This window comes from Oncorhynchus gorbuscha, linkage group LG10 (genome assembly GCF_021184085.1).
Source record: "Oncorhynchus gorbuscha isolate QuinsamMale2020 ecotype Even-year linkage group LG10, OgorEven_v1.0, whole genome shotgun sequence".
Lineage (NCBI taxonomy): Eukaryota > Metazoa > Chordata > Actinopteri > Salmoniformes > Salmonidae > Oncorhynchus > Oncorhynchus gorbuscha.
Window position 1 is genome coordinate 49,374,894 of NC_060182.1, and position 22,450 is coordinate 49,397,343.

Sequence of the window (22,450 nt, forward strand, 5' to 3'; positions counted from 1 at the left end):
TAGCCAAGAGAAAGTTTTAGTTGCTCACGTTCGTTCTAACATATCAAAGTTTATTCTCATTCATACAGGTTTTACTTATTAAACTTACTTTGTTGTTACCAACAACAATTACTTTACCCGGTGCAGTGAGTAATAATGGTGGTGCTACACACACTGCCAGACTGCTTGTAACAACTGAGAGTGACAATGAAGCATTCAGTGGGGGCGGGGAAAGTGACACATTCCAGCAGCGGAGGCCTTTTCAAAATAAAAGTCCCTCAACGAATCTGGAGATTCATTTTTCTAAATAACATTCTTGCAGATTATTATTTTTATTATTGGGGGGAACCATTTTACCTGGTTTTAACATTGGGGAGGGGGCATGTCTACCCTTTCCCCCCCGGTCCTACGCCCTTGTTTCTGGTCAGACCTTGAAGTTACCACTTACCAGCTGGTATATGGGCGTAAAACAAATGGGCCTACATTTCCCTACTTACAGGAACTTATTCAAATACCATATATAGCATCTAGCCTAACCGGAATGGAGACGTGAGGAGAATCATTGTCGTACTGTAATTGATGGTAATCTATCGCATAATTTCATGAGTGTGTGTGGATTGTGCTGGGCTAGGTCTCTATCTGCTGACACGCCTCAGTGTGGTGCTGGTGGATGAAACGTACACATACCGGACTGTCACGGCGCTGTGGAGGATGGGGGTGGAGAGGGAGGACATTCAGACCCTCTGAAAGAGCTATTTGTACCCAAGGCATCCCTGGAGAAACTCCTTCACCCACCCAATAGTACTGGCCATCAGAGTCAGTCCACCCCATGTATGTCCAGAGTCTCCTGTGTGTGGGCAGTAAACATGCTGCCCATCTTTGAGGGGGGAAGAAAAGAAAGCTTGTTATGGCCACACAACCACAGCTCATTGTGATCTGGTTGAGAGCTCCTGCTTCAATACTGAGAAGCACAAGTTAAAGTCCAGAATTGTGTCCAACCACAGGTAAGATTACTGCATTAAACTTGCTTGAAAATAACATGATTAATAATGTCAATGATAAACAAAATGATGAGACATGCAGTCGGGACAGTGCTTTGAGATTGACTGTCATTTTAAAGATACATTATGTTTCCAGTGATACGTACATAGGGCTTATGCTAGTATAGGGGTTCCCAATTTCTTGGGGCCTGCGACCCTGTTTTGATATTTTTTTTAATTGCCACCCTACCATGTTTTAAAAGGGGTGTAATCAATGGCCAATGTTAACTTTTTCAATTGGGGCTATGACAGTCTATTACAAATCAGTCTGACAGTACTTCAATCTAAAGGAAGTATGGTTTGAAGTGACTGAAATTCATGTATTAGAAAGTTCACAAGGTCATAGGCAATACTTTTATATGATATTCTGTGTGTAGAAAATAAAATCATCATTAACCAGGTTTCCACCCAACCTTTATATGTGAGTAAAGTACATGTCGAATAAAAAATGTCAAGTCAGGCTCAATGGAAACAACATTTATCAGTAACCTTTCCATATGTCGACCCAAAAAAATACGCTAGACAAGGTGCAATGTTTTTGTGTTAGTGAAGCTAATTATGCGAGTAATGTTGGTGGAAACGCTTTTATGTGCAAATATTGATATAATAACCATGATATGAAAGTTGACTTGCAGTGGTACCTAAGTAAAAATACTTTAAAGTACTACTTAAGTAGTATTTGGTGGTATCTGTACTTTACTTTACTATTTAAATTGTAACTACTTTTACTTCTCTACATTCCTAAAGAAAATAATGTACTTTTTACTCCATTCATTTTCCCTGACACCCAAAAGTACTCATTACCTTTTGAATGCTTAGCAGGACAACAATTCATGCACTTATCAAGAGAACATCCCTGGTCATCCTACTACCTCTGATCTGGTGGACTCACTAAACACACATGCTTCCTTTGTAAATTATGTCTGAGTGTTGGAGTGTGGCCCTGGCTATCCGTAAAAAAATATTTAAAAAAGACAGGAAAATGGTGCCGTCTGGTTTTCTTAAAATAAGGAATTTGAAATGATACTTTCACTTTGACACTTAAGTATATTTTAGCAATTACATTTACTTTTATACTTTAAGTATATTTAAAACCAAATACTTTTAGACTTTTACTCAAGTAGTATTTTACTGGGTGACTTTCACTTTTTCTTGAGTCATTTTATATTTTAAGGTATCTTGACTTTCACTTGAGTACTTTTCCACCACTGTTAACTTGGAGTCACGCGATGACTTTGTATGGTCGTCCCACTACAACTCATCTGGAAAGCATGCAGTTTATTAGGCTAAATTATGATGAACTTCACAGGGTGATGAAACTGCAGGGTGATGAGCTTGATGCTCCTTTCCAATAAATATTGAGGGCCTTATTCTGGTGACATGATCATCAATGCTTGGCTGCTGTCTGACAAAAACAATCTTGCTCTTTTGTCCATAATAGTTTCATAATGTTGGCTATACCTGCACTGTATCTGCGAGCTGTTGGCTCACGTGCCAATACCAGTGTATACACTCGATATATAACATTTTAATGTGAGATATGTTATACTAATTTAACAGTATTTATTATTCGGAACATGGGAATTTAACAGCAAAAGGTATTTGTATGTGCACTACATCATCACGCACAGCCTTTTATCCAGTCAATGTGTTTGTTGTGGATTTAGTGCCTGACCTGTTCTAATGAATCCTGCGTGGCATGTGAACATTCCTGCGAGTCATATCTTTCAGTGATGGGGTCATAATATTTTTTTGCTTAAACTGTTCAAAAGTTAGTCATATTTGTAGGAAGAAAACAAAAACCACTATTTTTATTACTGCCGCATCTAACGGCTACCAGAGGTTACTGATGTAACCCCGGTTCTATGAACCAAGTGGATTTTTTTTTCAGAGTTTTTGCGACTCCATTTTCAAAGACACACCTATTTGATATTTTATATGTAAAAAAACATGTAATATAACAGAATAACTAGAACAGAAAATATTTCCAAATGAAAAGAGTTGTGATGCGCATATCGCATCTGGAACAGTTGTTCTCAAAGAGGGATTATTTGAAACAGAGCTCAGTTTGGTGAATTGAAAGACAAATTCTTCAGGGTTACAAAACAAAATCTGTTTTCTTTTTGATAAACAAACGTTTTATTTAGTTTATTCTGCCTTTTCTTTCAAATTTTCAAAATGGAATAACAATTCCACATTGAACAGATGACCTGGCCTCCATAATCCCCCGACCTCAACCAAATTGAGATGGTTTGGGATGAGTCAGAGTGAAGGAAAAGCAGTCAACAAGTGCTCAGCATATGTGGGAATAGCTTCAAGACTGTTGGAACATCATTCCAGGTGAAGCTGGTTGAGAGAATGCCAAACGTTTGCAAAGCTGTCATCAAGGCAAAGGGTGTCTATTTGAAGAATCACAAATATGTACATAGTTATAAACATACTAAAACATGCTCAAGTCAATTGTATTGTATCATCCAGAAAGCCATATATTGATGTGCTTTAACATTAGAATTCTAATAACATGGTCAAATAAAACCCCAACTATCAATAATATTCAACACAAATTTAGTGCCTCACGTTGAGTCTATCACTCAAATTCAAGACACTCAAATTAGCACACATCATTACAGTTAGAATATACATTTACAAACGGGATGATATATAGACAGTTTGTACTACTTATTACCACTATTAACTTTTTATCATTACAGCTCACGTTTATCCCGGTCTTACACTGTCGTGAGTGTGACAGATCGATATCTCAATGCATTCTTAGTATCACGTTCGTTCGTAGAAACGGACCAAAGCACAGCATACGTTGAGTTGAGTTCCACATAATTTATTAAAGAAGTGAAACTTTAGCAAAGACAAAACAATAAACAACGAACCGTGACTACAACACTAACTCAAAACATAAACAATATCCCATAACCCACAGGTGGAAAAAATGCTACTTAAGTATGATCCCCAATCAGAGACAACGATTACAAGCTGCCTCTAATTGGGAATCATACACAAACCCCAACATAGAAAATAAAACTTTGAAACCCACATAGAAATAATAAACTAGAGTAAAACTCCTAGTCACACCCTGACCTACTCTACCATAGAAAAAACAAATATTTTTTATTTAACCTTTATTTAACCAGGTAGGCAAGTTGAGAACAAGTTCTCATTTACAATTGCGACCTGGCCAAGATAAAGCAAAGCAGTTCGACACATACAACAACACAGAGTTACACATGGAGTAAAACAAACATACAGTCAATAATACAGTAGAAAAATAAGTCTAAATACGATGAGAGCAAATGAGGTGAGATAAGGGAGGTAAAGGCAAAAAAAAGGCCACGGTGGTGAAGTAAATACAATATATCTAATCAAACTTATTTATATAGCCCTTCGTACATCAGCTGATATCTCAAAGTGCTGTACAGAAACCCAGCCTAAAACCCCAAACAGCAAGCAATGCAGGTGTAGAAGCACGGTGGCTAGGAAAAACTCCCTCGAAAGGCCAAAACCTAGGAAGAAACCTAGAGAGGAACCAGGCTATGTGGGGCGGCCAGTCCTCTTCTGGCTGTGCCGGGTAGAGATTATAACAGAACATGGCCAAGATGTTCAAATGTTCTTAAATGACCAGCATGGTCGAATAATAATAAGGCAGAACAGTTGAAACTGGAGCAGCAGCACGGCCAGGTGGACTGGGGACAGCAAGGAGTCATCGTGTCAGGTAGTCCTGGGGCATGGTCCTAGGGCTCAGGTCCTCAGAGAGAGAGAAAGAAAGAGAGAATTAGAGAGAGCACATATGGGGTGGCCAGTCCTCTTCTGGCTGTGCCGGGTGGAGATTATAACAGAACATGGCCAAGATGTTGTTACTGTAATTTAATTATGCAAATGTGCTTTCATCAATTGAAAGCCCTTAATCTATTTTATGAGAATCTGTAAGATTTCTTGTTTGCATAAAATAGACGCAGACCAGTCTTTCAATAATAGGTAATAGAATTTATTCTCGGAGCGCGCTCCCACTTAATCACGTGCAGCAGTTTATATACAGATCATGACGTCATTTCATTGCTTCAACAGAATCCCCTCCTCTCAACCGGGACAAAGTAAGGTGAAAAGTTCATTCTAACTTACTAACACACTCCCAGATAACTTTTGACCCCTCAACATTATCGATCACCACTGAACTGACAGTTTTAATTAACAGAAAACCTAGGAATGCACTCACTGCCTTATCTAAAAAACCCAGAGCTAAGTTTCTGTAGGGTCAACCATAGGCTAACGACCTTATCTGTTTTCACAGTCCACAACCCATTAGTTTTATTCCTAGTTGGGATGGTGTTCATTAACTTTGTTTTACTCCTTGTCCGTGTCACACAATCCCTTCTTATGAACTCATATTGTTAATAACTTATAAAACAGAGTATAAGTGTTATGCAGGTGAATGAGGACCCAAAAGCGACTTGGCGAAAACAGAGTTTTTAATCCAGTAAAGTTACTTTACAAACAAAAGGCATAATACTACTCGTAATGACGAGAACAGACTGGAGACTTGATCAAGAACTGCAGGTTGCCTCGGGAAGGCACTTGAACGTAGCAGACTCAGACACCTGCTCACCACGCAGCATCTGAGGGAAACACGACACGACAGGGCAATACATAGACACAGCACGGTGAACAATAGACAAGGATCCGACAGGGCAGGAACGGAAAACAAGGAGAGAAATAGGGACTCTAATCAGGGAAAAGGATCGGGAACAGGTGTGGGAAGACTAAATGATTGATTAGGGGAATAGGAACAGCTGGGAGCAGGAACGGAACGATAGAGAGAAGAGAGAGAGGAAGGGAGAGAGAAAAAGGGGAACGAACCTAAAAAGACCAGCAGGGGAAAATGAACAGAGGGAAAAGCAAAATGACAAGACAATCTAAGACAAAACATGACAGTACCCCCCCACTCACCGAGCGCCTCCTGGCGCACTCGAGGAGGAATCCTGGCGGCAACGGAGGAAATCATCAATAAGTGAACGGTCCAGCACGTCCCGAGACGGAACCCAACTCCTCTCCTCAGGACCGTAACCCTCCCAATCCACTAAGTATTGGTGACCCCGTCCCCGAGAACGCATGTCCATGATCCTACGTACCTTGTAAATAGGTGCGCTCTCGACAAGGACGGGAGGGGGGAGGGAAGACGAACGGGGTGCGAAGAAAGGGCTTGACACAGGAGACATGGAAGACAGGATGGACGCGACGAAGATGTCGCGGAAGAAGCAGTCGCACAGCGACAGGATTGATGACCTGGGAGACACGGAACGGACCAATGAACCGCGGAGTCAACTTACGAGAAGCTGTCGTAAGAGGAAGGTTGCGAGTGGAAAGCCACACTCTCTGGCCGCAACAATACCTTGGACTCTTAATCCTGCGTTTATTGGCGGCTCTCACAGTCTGTGCCCTGTAACGGCAAAGTGCAGACCTCACCCTCCTCCAGGTGCGCTCACAACGTTGGACAAACGCTTGAGCGGAGGGAACGCTGGACTCGGCAAGCTGGGATGAGAACAGAGGAGGCTGGTAACCCAGACTACTCTGAAACGGAGATAACCCGGTAGCAGACGAAGGAAGCGAGTTGTGAGCGTATTCTGCCCAGGGGAGCTGTTCTGCCCAAGACGCAGGGTTTCTGAAAGAAAGGCTGCGTAGTATGCGACCAATCGTCTGATTGGCCCTCTCTGCTTGACCGTTAGACTGGGGATGAAACCCGGAAGAGAGACTGACGGACGCACCAATCAAACGACAGAACTCCCTCCAAAACTGTGACGTGAATTGCGGGCCTCTGTCTGAAACGGCGTCTAACGGGAGGCCATGAATTCTGAACACATTCTCGATGATGATTTGTGCCGTCTCCTTAGCGGAAGGAAGTTTAGCGAGGGGAATGAAATGTGCCGCCTTAGAGAACCTATCGACAACCGTAAGAATCACAGTCTTCCCCGCAGACAAAGGCAGACCGGTAATGAAGTCTAGGGCGATGTGAGACCATGGTCGAGAAGGAATGGGGAGCGGTCTGAGACGACCGGCAGGAGGAGAGTTACCCGACTTAGTCTGCGCGCAGTCCGAACAAGTAGCCACGAAACGGCGCGTGTCACGCTCCTGAGTCGGCCACCAAAAGCGCTGGCGAATAGACGCAAGAGTGCCTCGAACACCGGGATGACCAGCTAACTTGGCAGAGTGAGCCCACTGAAGAACAGCCAGACGAGTGGAAACAGGAACGAAAAGGAGGTTACTAGGACAAGCGCGCGGCGACGCAGTGTGCGTGAGTGCTTGCTTAACCTGTCTTTCAATTCCCCAGACTGTCAACCCGACAACACGCCCATAAGGAAGAATCCCTCGGGATCAGTAGAAGCCACAGAAGAACTAAACAGACGGGATAAGGCATCAGGCTTGGTGTTTTTGCTACCCGGACGGTAAGAAATCACAAACTCGAAACGAGCGAAAAACAACGCCCAACGAGATTGACGGGCATTAAGTCGTTTGGCAGAACGGATGTACTCAAGGTTCTTATGGTCTGTCCAAACGACAAAAGGAACGGTCGCCCCCTCCAACCACTGTCGCCATTCGCCTAGGGCTAAGCGGATGGCGAGCAGTTCGCGGTTACCCACATCATAGTTGCGCTCAGATGGCGACAGGCGATGAGAAAAATAAGCGCAAGGATGAACCTTATCGTCAGACTGGAAGCGCTGGGATAGAATGGCTCCCACGCCTACCTCTGAAGCGTCAACCTCGACAATGAATTGTCTAGTGACGTCAGGAGTAACGAGGATAGGAGCGGACGTAAAACGTTCTTTAAGAAGATCAAAAGCTCCCTGGGCGGAACCGGACCACTTAAAACACGTCTTGACAGAAGTAAGAGCTGTGAGAGGGGCAGCAACTTGACCGAAATTACGAATGAAACGCCGATAGAAATTAGCGAAACCTAAAAAGCGCTGCAACTCGACACGTGACCTTGGAACGGGCCAATCACTGACAGCTTGGACCTTAGCGGAATCCATCTGAATGCCTTCAGCGGAAATAACGGAACCGAGAAAAGTAACGGAGGAGACATGAAAAGAGCACTTCTCAGCCTTCACGTAGAGACAATTCTCTAAAAGGCGCTGTAGAACACGTCGAACGTGCTGAACATGAATCTCGAGTGACGGTGAAAAAATCAGGATATCGTCAAGATAGACAAAAACAAAGATGTTCAGCATGTCTCTCAGAACATCATTAACTAATGCCTGAAAAACAGCTGGCGCATTGGCGAGACCAAACGGCAGAACCCGGTACTCAAAATGCCCTAACGGAGTGTTAAACGCCGTTTTCCACTCGTCCCCCTCTCTGATGCGCACGAGATGGTAAGCGTTACGAAGGTCCAACTTAGTAAAGCACCTGGCTCCCTGCAGAATCTCGAAGGCTGATGACATAAGGGGAAGCGGATAACGATTCTTAACCGTTATGTCATTCAGCCCTCGATAATCCACGCAGGGGCGCAGAGTACCGTCCTTCTTCTTAACAAAAAAGAACCCCGCCCCGGCCGGAGAGGAAGAAGGCACTATGGTACCGGCGTCAAGAGACACAGATAAATAATCCTCGAGAGCCTTACGTTCGGGAGCCGACAGAGAGTATAGTCTACCCCGAGGAGGAGTGGTCCCCGGAAGGAGATCAATACTACAATCATACGACCGGTGAGGAGGAAGGGAGTTGGCTCGGGACCGACTGAAGACCGTGCGCAGATCATGATATTCCTCCGGCACTCCTGTCAAATCGCCAGGTTCCTCCTGAGAAGTGGGGACAGAAGAAATGGGAGGGATGGCAGACATTAAACACTTCACATGACAAGAAACGTTCCAGGATAGGATAGAATTACTAGACCAATTAATAGAAGGATTATGACATACTAGCCAGGGATGACCCAAAACAACAGGTGTAAAAGGTGAACGAAAAATCAAAAAAGAAATAGTCTCACTGTGGTTACCAGATACTGTGAGAGTTAAAGGTAGTGTCTCAAATCTGATACTGGGAAGATGACTACCATCTAAGGCAAACATGGGCGTAGGCTTGTCTAACTGTCTGAAAGGAATGTCATGTTTCCGAGCCCATGCTTCGTCCATGAAACAACCCTCAGCCCCAGAGTCAATCAAGGCACTGCATGTAGCACCGAACCGGTCCAGCGTAGATGGACCGACATAGTAGTACAGGATCTAGATGAAGAGACCTGAGTAGTAGCGCTCACCAGTAGCCCTCCGCTTACTGATGAGCTCTGGCCTTTTACTGGACATGAATTGACAAAATGTCCATCAAATCCGCAATAGAGGCACAGGCGGTTGGTGATCCTCCGTTCCCTCTCCTTGGTCGAGATGCGAATACCTCCCAGCTGCATGGGCTCAGTCTCTGAGCCAGAGGAGGGAGATGGTTGCGATGCGGAGCAGGGAAACACCGTTGATGCGAGCTCTCTTCCACGAGCCCGGTGACGAAGATCTACCCGTCGTTCTATGCGGATGGCGAGAGCAATCAAAGAGTCCACACTGGAAGGAACCTCCCGAGAGAGAATCTCATCTTTGACCACTGCGTGGAGTCCCTCCAGAAAACGAGCGAGCAGCGCCGGCTCGTTCCAGTCACTAGAGGCAGCAAGAGTGCGAAACTCTATAGAGTAATCCGTTATGGATCGATCACCTTGGCATAGGGAAGCCAGGGCCCTAGAAGCCTCCCTACCAAAAACTGAACGGTCAAAAACCCGAATCATCTCCTCTTTAAAGTTCTGGTAATTGTTTGAACAATCAGCCCTTGCCTCCCAGATAGCTGTGCCCCACTCTCGAGCCCGGCCAGTAAGGAGTGAAATGACGTAAGCAACCCGAGCTCTCTCGCTAGAGTATGTGTTGGGTTGGAGAGAGAACACAATATCACACTGGGTGAGAAAGGAGCGGCACTCCGTGGGCTGCCCGGAGTAGCAAGGTGGGTTATTAACCCTAGGTTCCGGAGGCTCAGCAGGCCAGGAAGTAACAGGTGGCACGAGACGAAGACTCTGGAACTGTCCAGAGTGGTCGGAAACCTGAGCGGCCAGGTTCTCCACGGCATGGCGAGCAGCAGACAATTCCTGCTCGTGTCTGCCGAGCATGGCTCCTTGGATCTCGACGGCAGTGTTACGAGCATCTGTAGTCGCTGGGTCCATTCTTTGGTCGGATCCTTCTGTTATGCAGGTGAATGAGGACCCAAAAGCGACTTGGCGAAAACAGAGTTTTTAATCCAGTAAAGTTACTTTACAAACAAAAGGCATAATACTACTCGTAATGACGAGAACAGACTGGAGACTTGATCAAGAATTGCAGGTTGCCTCGGGAAGGCACTTGAACGTAGCAGACTCAGACACCTGCTCACCACGCAGCATCTGAGGGAAACACGACACGACAGGGCAATACATAGACACAGCACGGTGAACAATAGACAAGGATCCGACAGGGCAGGAACGGAAAACAAGGAGAGAAATAGGGACTCTAATCAGGGAAAAGGATCGGGAACAGGTGTGGGAAGACTAAATGATTGATTAGGGGAATAGGAACAGCTGGGAGCAGGAACGGAACGATAGAGAGAAGAGAGAGAGGAAGGGAGAGAGAAAAAGGGGAACGAACCTAAAAAGACCAGCAGGGGGAAAATGAACAGAGGGAAAAGCAAAATGACAAGACAATCTAAGACAAAACATGACAATAAGTTTACTTAGTTACAATTCTTTTTATAATGGGGTTATTGTTTATTCATTTATTCATAATAAATCCAACAGATGTTCAAATGTTCATAAATTACCAGCATGGTCGAATAATAATAAGGCAGAACAGTTGAAACTGGAGCAGCAGCACGGCCAGGTGGACTGGGGACAGCAAGGAGTCATCACCAATATAGCAAGTAAAACACTGGAATGGTAGATTTGCAGTGGAAGAATGTGCAAAGTAGAAATAAAAATAATGGGGTGCAAAGGAGCAACATAAATAAATACAGTAGGGGAAGAGGTAGTTGTTTGGGCTAAATTATAGATGGGCTATGTACAGGTGCAGTAATCTGTGAGCTGCTCTGACAGCTGGTGCTTAAAGCTAGTGAGGTAGATAAGTGTTTCCAGTTTCAGAGATTTTTGTAGTTCGTTCCAGTCATTGGTAGCAGAGAACTGGAAGGAGAGATATACCAAAGGAAGAATTGGTTTTGGGCGTGACCAGAGAGATATACCCGCTGGAGCGCGTGCTACAGGTTGGTGCTGCTATGGTGACCAGCGAGCTGAGATAAAGGGGGAATTTACCTAGCAGGGTCTTGTAGATGACCTGAAGCCAGTGGGTTTGCGACGAGTATGAAGCAAGGGCCAGCCAACGAGAGCGCACAGGTCGCAGTTGTGGGTAGTATATGGGGCTTTGGTGACAAAACGGATGGCACTGTGATAGATTGCATCCAATTCATTGAGTAGGGTGTTGGAGGCTATTTTGTAAATTACATCGCCGAAGTCGAGGAGCGGTAGGATGGTCAGTTTTACGAGGGTATGTTTGGCAGCATGAGTGAAGCATGCTTTGTTGCGAAATAGGAAGCCAATTCTAGATTTAACTTTGGATTGATGTGAGTCTGCAAGGAGAGTTTACAGTCTAACCAGACACCTAGGTATTTGTAGTCGTCCATATATTCTAAGTCAGAACCGTCCAGAGAAGTGATGCTGGATGGGCGGGCAGGTGCAGGCAGCGATCGGTTGAAGAGCATGCATTTAGTTTTACTTTTATTTAAGAGCAGTTGGAGGCCACGGAAGGAGAGTTGTGTGGCATTGAAGCTCGTCCGGAGGGTTGTTAACACAGTGTCCAAAGAAGGGCCAGAAGTAGAACTGTTGCTAAGCAGTTGCTAGGGACTCTCCTGGAAGAAGCTAGCTAGCTTACAAAGAATAACAACAAAAAATATCTAGTTAACAGAAGAAAGGAAGACAAAATAAGGACAAAAGAAGGACAGAAGAAAAAGGAAAAGAAAGAGGACAACAAAGTGAAACAGTCAGCACTTCTATTGCAACTTCGTATTTCGTCGTCCTAACGTAGTCTACACTGTTATCTGCCCAGCAGCTAGCCAGCTAGCAAACGTCCACCGTCTACCGAATAGCAGCACTGTAGAAGCTATTACACTCAACTGAACGACTTGATTAGTGTAGTGTTAGCTAGCTACATAGTTGTCTTTGCTGTCTTCGTATCCAAAATAATTGTGTAGTTTAGAGCGTGTAGTCTTAGAGTGATTATCTTAATTTACCGAGGTTAGCTAGCCAGCTATTTGTCGTCCTTAACGTAGGAGACACTGCTAGCTAGCCAACAGCTAGCCAACGTCTACTGAATAGAACTTCCGCACTCAACAACCCGGTCGCATTCCGCTTCGCTCAACAGGTAGTATCACATTTTTCATTTCATTTCATTACAGCACAACGGTTTGATTTGTTTGATCGTAGCTAGCTACATAGCTAGCTACATAGCCGTCTGTGTATCAAAGATAATTGTGTAGTCTAGAGCGATTTTCTAGGTTAGCTAGCCAGCTATTGTCGTTCTTTTAACGCAACGTAACGTAATCAACACTGCTAGCTAGCCAGCTAGCCCCGAATAGCAGCACTGTAGAAACTACTACACTCAACGGAACGACTTGATTAGTGTAGTGTCAACAACGCAGCCACTGTCAGCTAGCCTACAAAGTCAACAACGCAGCCACTGCCAGCTAGCCTACTTCAGCAGTACTGTATCATTTTTAATAATTTTAGTCAATAAGATTCTTGCTACGTAAGCTTAACTTTCTGAACATTCGAGACGTGTAGTCCACTTGTCATCCCAATCTCCTTGCATTAGCGTAGCCTCTTCTGTAGCCTGTCAACTATGTGTCTGTCTATCCCTGTTCTCTCCTCTCTGCACAGACCATACAAACGCTCCACACCGCGTGGCCGCTGCCACCCTAATCTGGTGGTCCCAGCGCGCACGACCCACGTGGAGTTCCAGGTCTCCGGTAGCCTCTGGAACTGCCGATCTGCAGCCAACAAGGCAGAGTTCATCTCAGCCTATGCCTCCCTCCAGTCCCTCGACTTCTTGGCACTGACAGAAACATGGATCACCACAGATAACACTGCTACTCCTACTGCTCTCTCTTCGTCCGCCCACGTGTTCTCGCACACCCCGAGAGCTTCTGGTCAGCGGGGTGGTGGCATAGGGATCCTTATCTCTCCCATGTGGTCATTCTCTCTTTCTCCCCTTACCCATCTGTCTATCGCCTCCTTTGAATTTCATGCTGTCACAGTTACCAGCCCTTTCAAGCTTAACATCCTTATCATTTATCGCCCTCCAGGTCCCCTCGGAGAGTTCATCAATGAGCTTGATGCCTTGATAAGCTCCTTTCCTGAGGACGGCTCACCTCTCACAGTTCTGGGCGACTTTAACCTCCCCACGTCTACCTTTGACTCATTCCTCTCTGCCTCCTTCTTTCCACTCCTCTCCTCTTTTGACCTCACCCTCTCACCTTCCCCCTACTCACAAGGCAGGCAATACGCTCGACCTCATCTTTACTAGATGCTGTTCTTCCACTAACCTCATTGCAACTCCCCTCCAAGTCTCCGACCACTACCTTGTATCCTTTTCCCTCTCGCTCTCATCCAACACTTCCCACACTGCCCCTACTCGGATGGTATCGCGCCGTCCCAACCTTCGCTCTCTCTCCCCGCTACTCTCTCCTCTTCCATCCTATCATCTCTTCCCTCTGCTCAAACCTTCTCCAACCTATCTCCTGATTCTGCCTCCTCAACCCTCCTCTCCTCCCTTTCTGCATCCTTTGACTCTCTATGTCCCCTATCTTCCAGGCCGGCTCGGTCCTCCCCTCCCGCTCCGTGGCTTGACGACTCAATGCGAGCTCACAGAACAGGGCTCCGGAAGGCCGAGCGGAAATGGAGGAAAACTCGCCTCCCTGCGGACCTGGCATCCTTTCACTCCCTCCTCTCTACATTTTCCTCCTCTGTCTCTGCTGCTAAAGCCACTTTCTACCACTCTAAATTCCAAGCATCTGCCTCTAACCCTAGGAAGCTCTTTGCCACATTCTCCTCCCTCCTGAATCCTCCTCCCCCTCCCCCCCCTCCTCCCTCTCTGCAGATGACTTCGTCAACCATTTTGAAAAGAAGATCGACGACATCCGATCCTCGTTTGCTAAGTCAAACAACACCGCTGGTTCTGCTCACACTGCCCTACCCTGTGCTCTGACCTCTTTCTCCCCTCTCTCTCCAGATGAAATCTCGCGTCTTGTGACGGCCGGCCGCCCAACAACCTGCCCGCTCGACCCTATCCCCTCCTCTCTTCTCCAGACCATTTCCGGAGACCTTCTCCCTTACCTCACCTCGCTCATCAACTTATCCCTGACCGCTGGCTACGTCCCTTCCGTCTTCAAGAGAGCGAGAGTTGCACCCCTTCTGAAAAAACCTACACTCGATCCCTCCGATGTCAACAACTACAGACCAGTATCCCTTCTTTCTTTTCTCTCCAAAACTCTTGAACGTGCCGTCCTTGGTCAGCTCTCCCGCTATCTCTCTCAGAATGACCTTCTTGATCCAAATCAGTCAGGTTTCAAGACTAGTCATTCAACTGAGACTGCTCTTCTCTGTATCACGGAGGCGCTCCGCACCGCTAAAGCTAACTCTCTCTCCTCTGCTCTCATCCTTCTAGACCTATCGGCTGCCTTCGATACTGTGAACCATCAGATCCTCCTCTCCACCCTCTCCGAGTTGGGCATCTCCGGCGCGGCCCACGCTTGGATTGCGTCCTACCTGACAGGTCGCTCCTACCAGGTGGCGTGGCGAGAATCTGTCTCCTCACCACGCGCTCTCACCACTGGTGTCCCCCAGGGCTCTGTTCTAGGCCCTCTCCTATTCTCGCTATACACCAAGTCACTTGGCTCTGTCATAACCTCACATGGTCTCTCCTATCATTGCTATGCAGACGACACACAATTAATCTTCTCCTTTCCCCCTTCTGATGACCAGGTGGCGAATCGCATCTCTGCATGTCTGGCAGACATATCAGTGTGGATGACGGATCACCACCTCATGCTGAACTTCGGCAAGACGGAGCTGCTCTTCCTCCCGGGGAAGGACTGCCCGTTCCATGATCTCGCCATCACGGTTGACAACTCCATTGTGTCCTCCTCCCAGAGCGCTAAGAACCTTGGCGTGATCCTGGACAACAAACTGTCGTTCTCAACTAACATCAAGGCGGTGGCCCGTTCCTGTAGGTTCATGCTCTACAACATCCGCAGAGTACGACCCTGCCTCACACAGGAAGCGGCGCAGGTCCTAATCCAGGCACTTGTCATCTCCCGTCTGGATTACTGCAACTCGCTGTTGGCTGGGCTCCCTGCCTGTGCCATTAAACCCCTACAACTCATCCAGAACGCCGCAGCCCGACTAGTGTTCAACCTTCCCAAGTTCTCTCACGTCACCCCGCTCCTCCGCTCTCTCCACTGGCTTCCAGTTGAAGCTCGCATCCGCTACAAGACCATGGTGCTTGCCTACGGAGCTGTGAGGGGAACGGCACCTCAGTACCTCCAGGCTCTGATCAGGCCCTACACCCAAATAAGGGCACTGCGTTCATCCACCTCTGGCCTGCTCGCCTCCCTACCACTGAGGAAGTACAGTTCCCGCTCAGCTCAGTCAAAACTGTTCGCTGCTCTGGCTCCCCAATGGTGGAACAAACTCCCTCATGACGCCAGGACAGCGGAGTCAATCACCACCTTCCGGAGACACCTGAAACCCCACCTCTTTAAGGAATACCTAGGATAGGATAAAGTAATCCTTCTCACCCCCTCCCCCCTTAAAATATTTAGATGCACTATTGTAAAGTGGTTGTTCCACTGGATGTCATAAGGTGAATGCACCAATTTGTAAGTCGCTCTGGATAAGAGCGTCTGCTAAATGACTTAAATGTAAATGTAAATGTAAGTATACAGAATGGTGTCCTCTGCGTAGAGGTGGATCTGAGACTCACCAGCAGCAGGAGCAACATCATTGATGTATACAGAGAAGAGAGTGGAAGAGAGTGGGCCCAAGAATTGAACCCTGTGGCACCCCCATAGAGACTGCCAGAGGCCCGGACAACAGGCCCTCAGATTTGACACACTGAACTCTGTCAGAGAAGAAATTGGTGAACCAGGTGAGGCAGTCTTTTGAGAAACCAATGCTGTCGAGTTTGCCGATGAGGATGTGGTGATTGTCAGAGTCGAAAGCCTTAGCCAGGTCAATGAATACGGCTGCACAGTATTGTTTCTTATCGATGGCGGTTAAGATATTGTTTAGGACCTTGAGCGTGGCTGAGGTGCACCCATGGCCAGCTCTGAAACCAGATTGCATAGCGGAGAAGGTGCGGTGGGATTCGAAATGGTCGGTAATCTGTTTGTTGTCTTGGCTTTCGAATACCTTAGAAAGGCAGGGTAGGATAGATATCGGTGTGTAGCAGTTTGGGTCAAGATTGTACCCCCGTTTGAAGAGGGGGATGACCGCAGCTGCTTTCCAATCTTTGGGAATCTCAGACGACACAAAAGAGTGGTTGAACAGGCTAGTAATAGGGGTTGCAACAATTTCGGCAGATACTTTTAGAAAGAAAGGGTCCAGATTGTCTAGCCCGGCTGATTTGTAGGGGTCCAGATTTTGCAGCTCTTTCAGAACATCAGCTGACTGGATTTGGGAGAAGGAGAAATGGGAATTCTTGGGCTAGTTGCTGTGGGGGTACAGTGCAGTTGATCGGGGTAGGGGTAGCCAGGTGGAAAGCATGGCCAGCCGTAGAAAAATGCTTATTCTCAATTATAGTGGATTTATCAGTGGTGACAGAGTTTCCTATCCTCAGTGCAGTGGGCAGCTGGGAGGAGGTGTTCTTATTCTCCATGGACTTTACAGTGTCCCAGAACTTTGAGTTTGTGTTGCAGGAAGCAAATTTCTGCTTGAAAAAGCTAGCCTTTGTCACGGCCGTCCAAAGAAGTGGACCAAAGTGCAGTGTATTAAGCGTACATTTTCCTTTTATTTAAAAAACAAAACAACAAACGAAGAAACAACCGTGAAGCTTACAGGGCTATAGTGACTATAGTCAACTACCCACACTAAAAGGAGGGAATAAGGGCTACCTAAGTATGATTCCCAATCAGAGACAACGATAGACAGCTATCCCTGATTGAGAACGATACCCGGCCAAAACAATTAAATAAATAAACATAGTAAACAAAACATAGAAAGCCACCTCATATCACACCCTGACCTAACCAAATAGAGAAATAAGACATCTAAGGTCAGGGTGTGACAGTACCCCCTCCCAAAGGTGCGGACTCCGGCCGCAAAACCTGATCCTATAGGGGAGGGTCCGGGTGGGCATCTATCCACGGTGGCGGCTCTGGTGCGGGACGTAGACCCCGCTCCACCTCTGGCTCACCCCACTTTGGTGGCGCCTCTGGTGTGGGGACCCTCGCTGCTGATCCCGGACCCTAGTTGCGGGCCACGGACTGGGGACCCTCGTTGCGGGCCCCGAACTGGGCACCCTTGTTGCGGGCCCAGACTGGAGACCATCGCTGGAGGCTCCGGACTGGAGACCGTCGCTGGAGGCTCCGGACTGGAGCCCGTCGCTGGAGGCTGGAGGCCGTTGTTGGAGGCTTCGTGCCATGACTCCTCACTGGAGGCTTCATGCCATGGATCATCACTGGAGACCGTCGCTGGAGACTGGAGGCCGTTGTTGGAGGCTTCGTGCCATGAATCCTCACTAGAGGCTTCATGCCATGGATCATCACTGGAGGCTTCTTGCCATGGATCATCACTGGAGGCTTCGTGCCATGGATCATCACTGGAGGCTTCGTGCCATGGAATGGGACTGGACGTCATGCCTGGAATGGGCACCGGCGTAGAGGAAGGCTCCTGCCATGGAGCGGGACTGGACACCGTGCCTGGACTGGACGCCTTGCCTGGAAGCTCCGGACTGTTGCCCCTTGCTGGAGGTTCCGGAACGTGAACCGTCGCTGGAGGTTCCGGACCGTGGACCGTCTCAGGAGGTTCCGGACCGTGGACCGTCTCAGGAGGTTCCGGACCGTGGACCGTCTCAAGAGGTTCCGGACCGTCGCAGGAGGTTCCGTACCGTGGACCGTCGCAGAAGGTTCCGTACCGTGGACCGTCGCAGGAGTTTCCGTACCGTGGACCATCGCTGGAGGTTCAGTACCGTGGACCGTCGCAGGAGGTTCCGTAACGTGGACCTTCACAGGGGGTTCCGTACCGTGAACCGTCGCCGGAAGCTACGGACTGTGAACCGTCGCCGGAAACTCCGGACCGGGGATCGTCGCCGGAAGCTCTGGACCGGGGATCGTCGCCGGAAGCTCTGGACTGGGAACTGTCGCCGGAAGCTCTGGACTGGGGAACTTTTGCCGGAAGCTCTGGACTGGGGAACTGTCGCCGGAAGCTCTGGACTGGGAACTGTCGCCGGAAGCTCTGGACTGGGGATCGTCGCCGGAAGCTCTGGACTGGGAACTGTCGCCGGAAGCTCTGGACTGGGGATCGTCGCCGGAAGCTCTGGACTGGGGATCGTCGCCGGAAGCTCTGGACTGTGAACCGTCGCCGGAAGCTCTGGTCTGGGGATCGTTGCCGGAAGCTCTGGACTGGGGACCGTTGCTGGAAGCTCTGGACTGGGGACCGTCGCCGGCATGCACTTCAGGGCGCGTTCGAGGAGCAGGCAGAGGACGTACCGAACTGGGTAGGCGCCTTGGAGGCCTAGTGTGTGTAGCCGGCACAGGTGGCTACACACACTAGGCCAACATAGAAATAAAACAACCTATATTAACCACCCTAGTCACACCCCGACCTAACCAAAACAGAGAATAAAAAGGCTCTCTATGGTCATGGCGTGACATAATTACTCTTTTATTATGTTCATGTTATTACTATGTTATTTTTTCCGTTATTTTTTTAAATGTATTTTTTAAATGTACCTGTAGGAATATTTGTATTTTTTCTCAGGATTGTGCCCTGGAATCACATAGCTTGTAACTGTGTCATATCATCCCATGGCTCTGCTTCAACAGAGAAACACAACCCCTGTCTCTAAACAGGATACTTCTGCTTCAACAAAAAGATGCCAACAGGATGTTTGCCCTATAATTACTTCTAGGACTTTCCCTATTCAGCAATAACTCTGCTACAACAAAGTTTCTAACTCGGGGTGTCTTTGCTACAACAAATACATAATGTGCACAACCTGTTCATTTTACATTTACATTTAAGTCATTTAGCAGACGCTCTTATCCAGAGCGACTTACAAATTGGTGCATTCACCTTATGACATCCAGTGGAACAACCACTTTACAATAGTGCATCTAAATATTTTAAGGGGGGGGAGGGGGGGTGAGAAGGATTACTTTATCCTATCCTAGGTATTCCTTAAAGAGGTGGGGTTTCAGGTGTCTCCGGAAGGTGGTGATTGACTCCGCTGTCCTGGCGTCGTGAGGGAGTTTGTTCCACCATTGGGGAGCCAGAGCAGCGAACAGTTTTGACTGGGCTGAGCGGGAACTGTACTTCCTCAGTGGTAGGGAGGCGAGCAGGCCAGAGGTGGATGAACGCAGTGCCCTTATTTGGGTGTAGGGCCTGATCAGAGCCTGGAGGTACTGAGGTGCCGTTCCCCTCACAGCTCCGTAGGCAAGCACCATGATCTTGTAGCGGATGCGAGCTTCAACTGGAAGCCAGTGGAGAGAGCGGAGGAGCGGGGTGACGTGAGAGAACTTGGGAAGGTTGAACACTAGACGGGCTGCGGCGTTCTGGATGAGTTGTAGGGGTTTAATGGCACAGGCAGGGAGCCCAGCCAACAGCGAGTTGCAGTAATCCAGACGGGAGATGACAAGTGCCTGGATTAGGACCTGCGCCGCTTCCTGTGTGAGGCAGGGTCGTACTCTGCGGATGTTGTAGAGCATGAACCTACAGGAACGGGCCACCGCCTTGATGTTAGTTGAGAACGACAGGGTGTTGTCCAGGATCACGCCAAGGTTCTTAGCGCTCTGGGAGGAGGACACAATGGAGTTGTCAACCGTGATGGCGAGATCATGGAACGGGCAGTCCTTCCCCGGGAGGAAGAGCAGCTCCGTCTTGCCGAAGTTCAGCTTGAGGTGGTGATCCGTCATCCACACTGATATGTCTGCCAGACATGCAGAGATGCAATTCGCCACCTGGTCATCAGAAGTGGGAAAGGAGAAGATTAATTGTGTGTCGTCTGCATAGCAATGATAGGAGAGACCATGTGAGGTTATGACAGAGCCAAGTGACTTGGTGTATAGCGAGAATAGTAGAGGGCCTAGAACAGAGCCCTGGGGGACACCAGTGGTGAGAGCGTGTGGTGAGGAGACAGATTCTCGCCACGCCACCTGGTAGGAGCGACCTGTCAGGTAGGACGCAATCCAAGCGTGGGCCGCGCCGGAGATGCCCAACTCGGAGAGGGTGGAGAGGAGGATCTGATGGTTCACAGTATCGAAGGCAGCCGATAGGTCTAGAAGGATGAGAGCAGAGGAGAGAGAGTTAGCTTTAGCGGTGCGGAGCGCCTCCGTGATACAGAGAAGAGCAGTCTCAGTTGAATGACTAGTCTTGAAACCTGACTGATTTGGATCAAGAAGGTCATTCTGAGAGAGATAGCGGGAGAGCTGACCAAGGACGGCACGTTCAAGAGTTTTGGAGAGAAAAGAAAGAAGGGATACTGGTCTGTAGTTGTTGACATCGGAGGGATCGAGTGTAGGTTTTTTCAGAAGGGGTGCAACTCTCGCTCTCTTGAAGACGGAAGGGACGTAGCCAGCGGTCAGGGATGAGTTGATGAGCGAGGTGAGGTAAGGGAGAAGGTCTCCGGAAATGGTCTGGAGAAGAGAGGAGGGGATAGGGTCGAGCGGGCAGGTTGTTGGGCGGCCGGACGTCACAAGACGCGAGATTTCATCTGGAGAGAGAGGGGAGAAAGAGGTCAGAGCACAGGGTAGGGCAGTGTGAGCAGAACCAGCGGTGTCGTTAGACTTAGCAAACGATGATCGGATGTCGTCGACCTTCTTTTCAAAATGGTTGACGAAGTCATCTGCAGAGAGGGAGGAGGTGGGGGGAGGGGGAGGAGGATTCAGGAGGGAGGAGAAGGTGGCAAAGAGCTGTTCTTAGAACAGGATTTTCTATTATGTTTATAAGAAAATCAGTCTCACCCTGAATTTCTTTTATCTGTCCGGAATGATATATCTACTCACTGACACTTTCGGCAGGTCCAAGGTGGGTCCCCCTCTGCTCCGTTTTAGTCAGAGTGTGTGGTACCCTGAGCCACATCTAACTGAGCCCCTGCACGCAGTTTAACCTCGGTCTCTGGGGAGCAATCTACAAGCAGAGTTAGCATCCCACCACTGTCACCAATTTGTCGTGGAATATCAAATCCAAGAGAAGAGAGACTGCAGATTCTTTCAAACACTTTATCATGGGATTTTCAGAAATGGAGAATCAACTACCCACTCAACAGCTGATAGTTGAAAAGCTCTACAAACAGTGCCGGTTCAATGCTTTTATAGAGAAAATATATACAACCCCTTTCAGTATTCGTGGCAGTCAGAAGATAGTGTATAAAAGGTCATTCGTTGTCTGTGTAAACTTAAGATGGGCTATCAACCTTGTCCTAAGGGCTCAACCGTCTAACTGCATTCACAACAATAAACACTATATTGTACTCCTTTCTGCAAGGTTCCATACATGTGACTTTCTGTAGAAAGTAAAACCACTGCATTTCACATGCTGCGGTTGCACCCAAACATCTCTTAGCTCTTATGACTAAGTGACACCAAGACAAGTTTGTATCAGGTTTGAAAAAACACTAGCATATAAGAAGAGACTACTCTTTAAGTGGTAAAACACGGGATAGCATGACTAATTATGTCATTTTCCACGACAGCACCCACTTTTATAAAATAAGAGATTGCTTCTAATATGCAAACGAAAGATGCCCAACGATTGGCTAATACGGCTTTATTTAAATGTTGTGGTAACATTTTGATATCGAGTATCATGCTGGTTGTCATGTTTGTCATTTATTATCATGTCTTGTCCCTGTGCTCCCCATGCTATTCGTTTCCCTCTGCTGGTCTTATTTGGTTCTTTCCCTCCTATCCCTCTCTCTCCCCCTCCCTCTCTCACTCTCTCGCTCTCTCTTCTCTCTGTCGTTCCGTTCCTGCTCCCAGCTGTTCCTATTCCCCTAATCATCATTTAGTCTTCCCACACCTGTTCCCGATCCTTTCCCCTGATTAGATTCCCTATTTATTCCTTTGTAATCCGTTCCTGTTCCGTCGGTTCCTTGCATTGTATTCACCATGCTGTGATTGCGTTTCGCCCTGTCCTGTCGTGTTTTTGCCGTGATTGTGTATCACCC

At 47.6% G+C, this 22,450-nt stretch overlaps 1 protein-coding gene across 1 annotated transcript in view; it reads left to right on the forward strand.

Moving 5' to 3' along the window:
- Positions 1-307: 307 nt before the first annotated feature.
- LOC124045193 (probable G-protein coupled receptor 160) overlaps positions 308-22,450 on the forward strand; it is a 30,849-nt gene continuing 8,706 nt past the window's right edge. The window contains exon 1 of the mRNA XM_046364447.1: positions 308-983. The gene's annotated coding sequence lies outside the window, so the exon portion shown is untranslated. The remainder of the gene's footprint in view (positions 984-22,450) is intronic.